This window comes from Micromys minutus (assembly GCF_963924665.1).
Source record: "Micromys minutus genome assembly, chromosome: 9".
Classification (NCBI taxonomy): domain Eukaryota; kingdom Metazoa; phylum Chordata; class Mammalia; order Rodentia; family Muridae; genus Micromys; species Micromys minutus.
In genome coordinates this window covers 50,880,337-50,893,074 of record NC_137978.1, presented here as the reverse complement: position 1 = coordinate 50,893,074, position 12,738 = coordinate 50,880,337, and positions in this window count along the sequence as shown.

Sequence of the window (12,738 nt, the reverse complement as noted above, 5' to 3'; positions counted from 1 at the left end):
AGAACAAAGAGTCTTCTGCCCCGGAGTGGGAGTCAGTCAGGCAGGGCACAGAGGTGAGGGACCCAGAGGCTCCCTATAGACAAAGAGCAGTGTAAAGGACTCAGTGAACAAGGCAAGTGGTGGCCACTCTTTATTTGAGGCCTGAGCCAGGGCTGGGTACGGGCCGGGCTGGGGATCGGGAGGCCAGGCAGGAGGGCAGCCAGCTGAGGGCTGGGCCTCTGGGCTGTTTGTCCAAATGGTATCCAAGCACAGAGATCACTGGCCATTTCTGGCCTGGGCATGGTAGCACTGGAAATAGCTGTAGAATTATTTCGGGAGGAATGTGCTGTTTCTCCATCTTCCCAGAAAGCCAGGCCATGTCCTAGGAAGATCAGCAAAGTACCTCAATGGTGTCCCCACTCTATAGGACCTTCAGGCCAGCTGGTGACTCACAGAGACTTTCAGAAGGGGACAAGAAGAACTCAAATCCTCCTTTGCTGATGGAAGAGGGGTGGTTTTGAGATCCTAGCCCAGGTTGGACCCATGAGGGTTCAGCTAACTCTCTGCCTGTAAACACAGGATGGGCAGCATCTGCTCTTTCCGGCCCATTTCCCAAAGGCTGACACCTATGGAGCTCCTACTGTATATATTGGAACCTGATATTGTTTTTTGCCAGCCTCTGTATATCCACCCTCTTATTCAATCTTCATAGTACCCCTCCCAGGTAGGTATTTTGTTTTCCATATGAGGTCATCGGCAGTTCAGAGAGGGACGGGACTTGCCAACACATGCCCAGCAGGCTGGAATTAAGACCGTAACTTCTGGGTTCAGAGAGGAGATGAGAGGCTGAAGTGTGAAGGAGGAAGATGAGCAGGGTCACTTTTTCATTCAGGAAATAACCCTGTGGATGAATCAGCTTTGGGAGAGGAGGCAAAGTGACCAGGAGCTGTAACTGTACTCCACACAGAGCCCTAGCCTCTCCCAGCTAAGCACTTTAGTACTAAGCACTCAGTACTCCCAGGACTCACAATGCCCAGGGTGGATGAGACATCCCACCCTGCACGGTCTATAGTTACAGTTTCTATTCTTTACCTCACCTGGACCACCTCCAGCCTTGGCTTCTTAGCTCCAAGGCCAAACCAGCTACAAACTGTGGCCTTTCAGTTACTCTCGCCCCTCCGACTCTCCCCTCCCCTGTCCTGCCAATAACCCCACCCTTTCTGTTCCCTTCTAAACCCAAGAGGTCCCCCTTCTCTTCACACCCTCACCCTAGGCACAAATATTCCAGGCTATCTCACTCCTTTGGGGTCCCTCAGGACTCAGGTGACAGCCCTTCACCTGAGAGGACTCCTGCTCTCAAGGGAAGGTGGTAGTCGGTACATTAACCCCTCCCTTGCCAGGTAGTTTCTCCTGTCCCCCGGATGTCCGAGACGAGGGGTGGGATGTCCTTTGTGACCCTTGGAAACATCACATGCAAGCAAGTTCCGCTCAGCAGCCACTTGTGTGTGACAGCAGACAGAGACAGCTAGAGGCACGAGAATTCGGTGCTTCCATCACGCCTGAAGGGCATCTATGCCCAGCCTCCAATGACTGCTTGGCAGGGTGCCACCCCTGAATCCTTACCTGGCATGAAGCCAGCCTGCCCGCAGCACAATAAATCTCTTCTGGGCAAGGAACTCTGCTCTCCCCATTCCCCATGCTGCCTGCAGCCTTCTACCCACCAGGGTGCATGAGTCATACACCCCTACATCCCCCAGAACCCTCAGAAAAAAGGCTTCTCCTTTGTACCTATTGCCAAAAGCAGTGCATCCCCAAGCCCACGTACGGCAGGTACAGGCCCGGACAGGTTCCAACTCAGGAGGTCTAGGACGGGTGGGGCTTGGCCAGGACCCCAGCCAAAACCAGCTCCCTCCTGCCAAGCTGCTACAGGGCTTTGGAGGCAGAGCCACCAATCTGGGAGGTGTCTGGGAAATTCCCTCTAGGGGAAAATGGTCACAAATAGATTTTTGTGCACGTTGCCTTGAGAGAGGCTGATGCAGGAGGAGGAGGAGGTAGAGACGGGTCGTGCTGAGCTCTGGGACAGGTAGATGATTTGTCTAGAGTTCTCAGTCTCCCTGTCTGTAAAATGGGCAGGCGGTTGCCTAGTGAGCATGACCAAATTGCTGTAATAGCAAATGCAAGACCTCCAGGCTCGGATCTAAGCCTCCACCAACGCACCAGCTGCTGTAGTGATGGCCTGGAGCTGGCTGGAGCCAGTTGTTCAACATTCTGGAATTTGGTGGGCTGTTTTCTTTTGTTTGCTTGCTTCTCAATTTTTTTTCCTTCTGATAAGGTCTCAGAATGTGGTCTCTGCCTGCCGAGTACCAGGATAACAGGGAAGCACCCCCCAGGCCGGGTGTGGTGGGCCAAGCACAGTGGGAACCTTCACCCTAGGAACGAGCATGTGTGACAAAGCATATGTGACACATTAAGACTTTCCTTTGAGATTCTGTTGCCAGCACAGCACTGAAGCAGGGAACCCTGGCCAAAGGATCGCCCTTTTGAACTTATGTTTCCTCAGCTAGGAAAATCGTGATAATAAAGTTATAACAGACTCATGCATGTACACACACAAACATGAGTGTGTAACACACACACACACACAGGAAGTGGGAGAGATGTCCTGGGTCCTGTGCTAAGTTTCATGTGCCAGCTCATTTTTTTCTCATTCCAGCCTTCTCACTAGGAATAGAGTGTGTTCAGTCTGCAGCTCATGGACTTCATGAACCTCAGGCTGGCTGGGAATGTGACCCAACACAAGATCAGAAGCCTAAAACATAAGAATTGTTCTGCCTTTCTTTCTTCCTTCCTTTTTTTTCTTCTTCCTCCCTCCTCTCTCCTCCCCTCCCCCCTCTCACTCTCTCTTTTCTCTCTCCCTCCCTCCCGCCCTCTTTCTTTCTTTCCTTCTTTCTCTTCCCTCCTTCCTTCCTTAACCTTGATTATGGGGGCTGGAGAGATGGCTCAGCTGTTAGAGCACTGACTGCTCTTCCAGGGGTCCTGAGTTCAATTCCCAGCAACCCATGGTGGCTCACAACCATCTGTAATGGGATCTGATGCCTTCTTCTGGTGTGTCTGAAGACAGCGGCAGTGTACTCGTATACATAAAATTAATTAATTAATTAATTAATAAAACCTTGATTATACAGTTCTCAGACTTTGTAGGTAGCCAGACGGTGCCACAGTGTCAAAAGGCTGGAGACACTTGACTATTAACAGTGAGGACATGCTGAAAAACTGGAGGGCAGGCAGTAACTGGTCTAAAGGAACCTGGCACAGCCTGACCCCTGACTTCTCTCTACTCTCTCTACAATGCAGTCCTCACAGCCATTCATGGAAACCATCAGCAACTCCATTTCCAGCAGATCTGATGTCCTCTTCTGACCTCTGTGGGCACTGCGTGCACATGCATGATACACCAGCGTGTACGCCAGCAAAACACCGGCACACATAAAATCAACACTCTAAAGAAGATAGATATTTTTATTTTGGTTCTTCGAGATAGGGTATCACGGGACTAAAAGTGTTAATTTACACTTATTCATTTATTTCATGTATGCATGTGTGTGTGTGTGTGTGTGTGTGTGTGTTTGTGCATTTGTGTGTTGTGTGCATGTGCATGTGTGAAGGCATGTGCATTCCACAGTACAAATGTGAAGGTCAGAGGACCACTTGAGTTTGTTTCCCTTTCTGTCACGTAACCTCCAGGGATTAAACTCAAGTCATCAGGTTTGCAGAGAAAACTTTCTGAGTCACCTCTCAGGCCCTGTTTGTTTACTTTTTTTTTCTTTTCAGATAAGGTCCCATATATTCCCCAGCTAGCTTTCAAGTCACTATGCAGCTAAGGATGACATTGAACTCCTGATTCTCCCACCTCTAATATGCTGGGATTAGAGGTGGGCATCACCACACCCAGTTTTATGAAAAGCCGGACACTGAACCTGGGACTTCATGCATGTTGGGTAAGCACTTGATCCACTGAACAGCATCTCTGCCCTCATAACTGTAATTAAAGAAAGATCCAAGCTGGGTTTGGTGGCGTATGCCTTTGACCCCATCACTCTAGGAGGCAGAGGCACGTCTCTGTGAGATTAAAATTGACAGCCAGAGATACAAAGGGAGACCCTATCCACAAGCTGGGGAGACAAAGATGGCACCTGACTTACGTTGGGCAACAAGGCCCCAGTGACCTGCAGAGAATACACTGGGCGGTGGGTTCTCAAGTGGCTTGTTGGCTTTCTATAAACATTTCTGTACACTTGGGCTTCTCATGATATATTTGGAGGGAGAGGGAAGGAGAGGGGTAGAGAGAGAAAAGGAAGGAAGGGAGGAGGGATTGAAAGAAGTATGGAGGAAAGGAAGGACAGAAGGAAGGAAGGCAGCCAGTCAAGAGCCCTAGGTTGAGTTTGGGATTCCAGCTTCAAGCTTTCCTTATGCCTTGAGCCACCCTGTGACTTTTAGAAAGGCATATTTTGTGAGCCACACAGACATTTCTAGTGGCCTTTCCAGTGCTAATGCCTTGTTGGCTAGTTGCTCTGATTGTTTTCTGCTACTGTAACAGAATGCCACAGGCTAGGTAATTTATAACCAATAGAGGTTTGCCTTTTTTAAAAGATTTGTTTGTTTGTTTGTTTGTTTATTATGTATAAGTACACTGGAGCTTTCTTCAGATACACCAGAAGAAAGCATTGGATCCCATTACAGATGGTTGTGAGTCACCATGTGGTTGCTGGGAATTGAATTCAGAACCTCTACAGGACCAGACAGTGCTCTTAACCACTGAACCATCTCTCCAGCCCCAGAGGTTTGCTTTTTACAGTTGAGGAGTCTTGTGAAACCAATGTTGAAATGGCAATACAGATTCTGGCTGCATTATACCATGATGGGGGAGGTCCCTGTGACCATGGGTTTGAAGACAGGCCTCTGTGGGAAGAAAGTCTCATGACCTTATCCTTTCCTGCCTTCTTCTTCTTCTTCTTCTTCTTCTTCTTCTTCTTCTTCTTCTTCTTCTTCTTCTTCTTCTTCTTCTTCTTCTTCTTCTTCTTCTTCTTCTTCTCCTCCTCCTCCTCCTCCTCCTCCTCGTCCTCCTCCTCCTCCTCCTCCTCCTCCTCCTCCTCCTCCTCCTCCTCCTCCTCCTCCTCTTCTTCTCCTCCTCCTTTCTCCCCCTCCTCCTCCTTCTTTCTCCTCCTCCTCCTTCTTTTCTTCTTCTTCTGGTTTTTTCATGACAGGGTTTCTCTGTGTGGCCCTGGCTGTCCTGGAACTCACTCTAAATAGCTGGCTTGGAACTCAGAGATCCGTACCTGCCTCTGCCTCCTGAGTACTGGGAGTAAAGGTGTGCCCCACCACCACCCACAACCTCATCCAATCCCAATAGCCCTCCAAACTCCAGCATATGAAATTGGGGATTGGGTGTCCAACACATGATTCTTGGGTGCTGGCACCTTCAACATAGCTAGTCTTTGCTTTCTTCAAGCCACAGTCATAATGGTGTGCATTAGGCACTCATTTTTATATATCATCTTCCTGATGAGAGCCACTGGGGCTTTGGAAGGTACCCCTGTATCCCCAGTGTTCGGTACAGACTTCGGCACGTAGGAAAAACAGACAGTGTCCAGTGTGTACCTCAGCATGTAGGAACGACAGAACAAATGGCTGTCAAGCCATCATGTCCTGGAATAGCGCCACCACTGATGGGCTTGGAGTCTGTGTTGAGGTTTCCTGTCAGGGAGGCTGGGATCTCAACTTGATGGTTCCAAGGTTCTACTTCTTGAATCAGAAGCCTTGCCCAAGCCTAGCTCCATTGTCTTACTGACAATCCACCAAGAGAGTTTAGAGAACATAACCAAAGACAGGAAACTTGCCTCAGGCTTGGCCTGGACCTAAGTTCTGAGGTTCCCTTGGCCCAGTTCAACGGAACCTGCTACCCTCTTTAGCCCTGCAGGTTCCATCCAACTCAACAAAACCTAAGTCGTTCTGTTTATCATGGAAGGCTGCTGGATCAGGCTACCTAGGTTTGTTCTCGCCTCTGTTCCCTAAGCGATATCCGGTGGAGGGCTTCCTGGCCAGTAGGGGTTTCCCCTCATCTCCCTGCCTCCCGGAGCCTCATTCTACTCCCTACTCAGGGTTGATGTGGGGTCGCAAACTGCAAAGGTCTCATTTTGATTCCCTTCCTGCTCTGTCTTGAAGGACTCAGAACAAGTTCAGCTTCCAGACAGGGTAGCCGCCTGCAGCCCTGGCCAGCGCCACCCCTCCCTTCCGGGCTGGCATCCTCTGCTCTTTGATTATCTTCTTATGCATATTTATCCCACTCTTACCCTTGCTATACATGGCACAACCCTAATTTGCATGTATGCAAATATTCTCTGTATTTTGACATTTACTGGATGCATTATTCAGGAATCTGTTTTTTTTTTTTCTTTCTATTCTGTGGAACGCTTCTGAGAAGTGGCTGTAATCACACAGGGGCCTCTAGATGAGCGAGTTGAAGCTTTTAGTGCTGTGCTCTCCATGGGTACCACAACCCAGCCTCTGTCATATGTATTTAAGCTGCTTCCAACCATGATTCACACTTACTGTCACTGTTTGCATTTTGAGACAGGATCTCACGTAACTCAGGTTGTCCGCTAATTCCGTATGTAGCCAAGGATGGCCATTAAGTTCCGCTCTTTCTGCCTCCATCCCTCTCGCCCAATACTGACATTACAGGTGTGCACCACTATACCTAACTCATTTTAGCCTCCATGAGTAAATTGGGAGACCTTTTTATCTCCCTCCAACAAAAAACAGAAATTCCAGTTGGAAAAGACTGTGGCTCTTGGGCGGCGCCTGCTGGTCACTTGGATATTACATCAGAGCTGGATAATCCCAGATGTCTGTCCCAAAGGTTGTGCTCCACTTTGACTGCAATGTTTCCCTTCAAGGCTATCTCCGGGAGTGTAAGCATGTGAAGGGCTACTGGGAATCAAGGTGTGGCCGTATCCTGGGGTCACCATGTCATACCTCTGTGTGTGTGTATCTTCACTCTGTGACTATTCACTGACTATACACCAAGGCTTCATGCAGTGTCTGTGACCTGGGACACAGTTAGGCCTTCCCTTGGTTGGTCCCAGGATCTGTCTTTCCGAAACTCTCCCTCATCCTCACTCTGACTTGTACATTTTAAAATTATTTTTTGTATGTATATGGGTGTTTTTCCATGTGTAAAGCCAGAAGAGGACTCGGAGCCCCTGGAATCAGAGTTACAGCCTGTGGGCTGCTGCCTGGGTGCTCTTAACCAGCCAGCCATTGCTCCAGCCCCAGCTCGTCCATCTTTAACTGCTCTGACCCTGCACACCTGGACAACCTGTTGAATCTTGTTTCCCCTATGATGGTCCACTTACCTCTCCTACAGCTGCTTTCCAATCAGCAGCCATGCCCCACCATGATTTTTTCTTTTTTTAAAGATTTATTTATTTTATGTATGACTACATTGTAGCTGTCTTCAGACACACCCATCAGATCCCATTACAGATGGTTGTGAGCCACCATGTGGTTGCTGGGATTTGAACTCAGGACCTCTGGAAGAGCAGTCAGTGCTCTTAACCACTGAGCCATCTCTTCAGCCCATGACTTTTTTCTTAATGTTGTCTTTGTGGGGTTTTGGTTTGCTTTGTTTTTATTTTTGTTTGAATGTGGGTCTCATATAGGGCATGCTGGCCTCAGACTGAATGGGTAGCCAAGAATAATATTGCTTCCTGATCCCAGGGCTGGAGAGATGGCTAAGTGGTTAAGAGTGCTGGATGCTTTTTCAGAGGACCCAAATTTTTGTCTCAACACTCACAACAGTCTATAACTCCAGTTTTAGGGCATCTGATGACCTCTTGTAGTTTGCACAGGCAGCAGACATCTGTGCAAGCAATACATTCACACATAGAAAAGGAAAACAATAATAAAAACATAATGTTTTGTGGGTGGAGAGACACCTCCATGGTTAAAAGTGGTGGCTACTTTCGCAGTAAACTGGCATTTGTCTCCCAGCATCTGTGTGAGGTAGCTCACAGTTGCCTCCAGCCCTCTTCTGGACCCCTCAGGCATCCATGGCTCACACCCAACACAGACAAATATGCGTGAAAACATCTTCAACCATTTAAAGTAAAACTCATTTCCCTCCTGCCTCCAGCTGGGCTTTCAGGTGTGAGCTAGGGCATCGGGCAATGATGTTGCCACAGCTGTAGCGATGGCTTCTCTTGCTGGCCCAGAGACCAGAAATAGGAGGGCAAAGTGGCATCCTGTTGTCACCCCACCTGACCTACTTTCACTTCATCCATTGCCGTGACGAAACACTGCGGCCAAGCTGGGCACGGACACCGTCAACCGCGGCTCTTGGCTGGCAGAGGCATGCAGATAGATGATCATGGTCAGTTTTGGCCAGCCTGGTCTATGAACTCCAGTCCAGCCAGGGCTACAGAGTAAGACCCTGTCTCCAAAGACAAAAACAACAAACTAACGAACAAAACTACTCTGACCAAAGGCAACTTTGGGAAGGAAAGAGTTTGTTTCAGCTCACAGGTTACAGTCTGTCAGGGACACAAACCGAGGCAGGAGCTTGAAGCAGAGGCCATGGAGGAACGCTGCTTCCTAGGTTATGTTTACCTTGCTCTCTGTTTTATTTTTATTTTGTGTATGAGTGTTTATCCTGCATGCATGTAAGTGTACCATGTGCACACAGTGTCCTCAGAGGTCAGAAGAGGGTATCAAATTCCCTGGAATTGCAGTGACCAGTGACTGTAAGCTGCCATTTGGGTGCTGGGAACAAAATCTGGATTCTCTGCATGAGCAGCTAGAACTTTTTAACACCTGAGCCATGTCTCTTGCTAATTTCTAACCCTTTAGCTAATTTTCTTAAACAGCCCAGGACCATCTGCCCAGGGAACAGTATCAGTCACAGTGAGCTCGACCCTCAGTTATCTATTAACAACCCAAACCATCCCCTTCAGAGAGATGCCTGTAGGCCAATCTCATTTAGGAGATTGTACCTCGATGACACCAGGCTGTGCCAAGTGGACAGTAAAGCTGACGAGGACGGTCCATAAGATTGGTCCTTTCTGAGCAGTCTGAGTGAAGTCTGTGTATGGTCTGTCTAAGTGGCTCATAGCTACCATCTTCTCATGTGTGTCTCTGTCCCAGTATATTGGATGGACCCCAACAGTGAGCCGTTCATTCCAATACAATTTCCAAATAAGAGTTATATCCTCAGTCTGGAGAGATGGCTCAATGGTAAGGAGCACTGTCTGCTCGTCTAAAGGATCCGTACTTAACTTCCAGCACCCGCATGGCATCTCACAGCTGTCTGTAACTGCAACTCCAGGGGACTTGACACCCTCACATAGAAATGCATTCGTGCTAAACAGTAATGCATATAAAATAAAAATAAATAAATAATTAATTTTGTTTTTAAATAGAGTACATCCTGAGGCTCTGGGATGCTTGGGTTTGGATGTTAAGTGGTCCCCAAAGTAGGTGCTGGGAACATGATAGAGCTTTGGTTTTTTTACACATTGTATGTGTGTATTGGTATATGTGTGTGTGTGTGTGTGTGTGTGTGTGTGTGTGTGAGTGTATATGGGTATGGATGTGTGTATGGATGTTTGTGTGTGTGTATATATGTAAAGTTTGTGTATATAGGTTTGTGTGTGTGTATGTGTATATAGGTATGTGTATATGGATATGTGTGTGTATTGAGGTGTGTGTGTGTGTGTGTATGAGTATATGTGTATGTGTGTGTGTGTGTGTGTGTGTGTGTGTGTGTGTGTGTGCATGGGTATGTGTGTGTGTTTGTGTGTGTGATGGGTATGTGTGTGTGTGTGTGTGTGTCACTGCTCACGTTTGTAGGTCAGAGGACAGCAAGGACAGCTCTCAGGAGTCAGTTCTCCCCTGCCACCATGTGGATTTTAGAGTGAACTCAGGTCATCAAGCTTGGTGGCTAGCACCTTGACTTGCTAAGCCATCTTTCCAGCCCAGGAGGTAGAGCTTTTAAGTTGTGAGGTTGCTGGAGGTGGGGGAGGAGCAGGGGAGTTTTTGGATCCCTGAGGGTGTGTCACAGGAAAAGATGGTGGGACCTCTGTCTCTTCCTTCTCTGTTTGCTTCTTAGTGCTTCTGCCTAACTGCCCTGACCCGCAGGACAGTCCATGGGAACCCGGGATCACCTAGGAGAGAATGGGGGAACAAGAGGCTTGAAGAAGGCCAGCAAGTCAAGTGGTCTGATCAAGCTGACAAATTTTAATTTTTCACATGCTTAGTTTTATACAGGTGATAGAAGGAAATAAGGCCTGGGAAAGTAAGGTATGGAACTAAGGGAACTTTCCAGTTAAAGGATTTCTCACAATACCCTTTGTGAAGAATTTCTTGAGGAGGGGGATGACCCAGGTGCAGGAGGGAATGTTCTCCCAAGCAGGATCTGTTGTCTGGGTGACCGTTCTATTCGGCTAGCTAACTGACCAAAGTGAGATCACTTAATTTCTGGGAAAAGGCCTTTACTGTGGGAAACAGAAACCTAGGCTGAGATCTGTGTAAAATGGCGTTACTCAGGCTAAGGGAATTTCTTAATTCTGTCAGCTCCCGGCACCTAACTACATATTCCATCCAAGATGCATGAGGTTTCTTTTCATACTCTCAAGACAGCAGAAGGGCAGGTCATGAATGGATGACTCTAAAGGTGGGATCCAGCACACCCTGTTACATGCGTACTGGGATCAAATCCAGGGCTGCATGCATGCTGAGCAAACACACTACCAATCTGAGCCACAGCCCCAATCCTGTTTCTAAGTTGATCACCTCAACAACAGGTTACATCATACCCAACAAGTCCCTGGGCTTCTAGCTTGGGACATGGGATGGACCTTCAGCAAGGAATCCCAGGGGTCACAACTTGACCGCACAGCAGGAGCTTTATTGGGGAGGACACCCCTGGGGTTAGAGGGGCATGAGCCAGGCAGACAGGAGTATGGGGAGCAGAGCAAGTCTTGAGTGTGTGAAGTCCTGAGTTTCTGTTGTTGACATAAGTCAGTCATATCAAGGATCCAGCCTCAAACCCATGGGAAAATCGTTAAGCTTTCCCTTCTGGTCTGAGTGCAGATGTTGGTAGTTTGCGCATACTAGGTCCCCCATAGCTTTCTTCCTTAAAGTTTACTGCCTGACTACCCCTACAGAGACTGCTCCTGTGGGGGTTAGCTAATCCTGTTTCCTTGATCTGGCTGTATACCATAAACCCCATCTACCTCCTTGTTCATCTGTGCCTAGAGTCCAACTGTATGCAATTCCCCATGCCTCTGCTCAAATCTATATAATAAACACCCTGAGCTGTCAGGGTGTTGGGGTTTCCTCATCTGAGAGCACAGACATCCAGCCCAGGCTGCATCTGGACATCTGCTTAGTCTTCATCGACTCATTGCCTCTAGTCAGGTCAAACCCCTGAGGATGTGTAGGGGTGGGGGTGGGGAGTGGGGTGGGGTGGGGGAGGGGAGTGCTGCAATGAATCAAGGCTGCAATGCCAGCACCACTCCGATGTCCGAGGGAAGACATTTGCTTCACCATTTGTTCTTATTATTCTTATTTTGACTTTATTGTCAGGATCTCTTGAGTTCTGTGGTGACTGTGAACTCAAGATGTGGCTCATGCGTTCTCTAGTGACTTCGAACTCGCTATGTTGCTGAGGCAAAAACCTCAACTCTGATCCTCCTGCCTTTGTCTCCCAAGTTCTTGGATTACAGATATTCACCATGTCCTCTCTCTCTTGAAATGTTTCCGTGTGTGTGTGTGTGTGTGTGTGTGTGTGTGTGTGTGTGTGTGTGTGATGTAGATGTTGTAGCAGATGGGCGGAGGTCAATGGGCAACTTTGTGGAGCTGGTTCTTCTCATCCACCTTGGAATGGTGTGCTGATTAAGTTTTGTTTTGACCTTGTTTATTTTTCCAAGACAAGGTTTCTCTCCATGACCTTGACTCTCCTGGAACTCACACTAGATCTGCCTCCCTCTGCCTCTCCAGGACTGGTATTAAAGGCCTGTGCCGACACCACCTGTTGTTTTTCAAAGAATAATAAATGTTTGTTTGAAAACACAAGGTGGTAACGTGATTGGAGAAGTCACAAGAGGCAGAGACTCAGGAGCAGTTCAACTACATTTACTGAATACTTTACTACATTTATTGAATACTAGACACATCCTATACAAAAGAGGTAGACTTTTTTTTAAAAAAAAAAAAAAGATTTATTTAGGGTTGGAGAGATGGCTCAGTGGTTAAGATTTATTTATTTATTATATATGAGTACACTGTAGCTGTCTTTAGACACACCTGAGGAGGACACCAGATCTTATTACAGATGGTTGGGAGCCACCATGTGGTCTCTGGGAATTGAACTCAGGACCTCTGAAAGAGCAGTCAGTCTTAACCACTGAGCCATCTCTCTAGTCCCCCTTTTTAAAAATTGACACATGCTAACGTCATTTGGGAAGACCTTGAAAAAGTGAGTGTACTAGCTTGTTTTCTGTCAACTTGACACGAGCTGGAGTTATCACAGAGAAAGGAGCCTCAGTTGAGGAAATGCCTCCATGAGATCCAGCTGTAAGGCATTTTCTCAACTAGTGATCAAGGGGTGAGAGCCCAGCCCATTGTGTGTGGTGCCATCCCTGGGTTGGTAGACCTGGGCTCTATAAGAAAGCAGGCTGAGCAAGCCAGGGGAAGCAAATA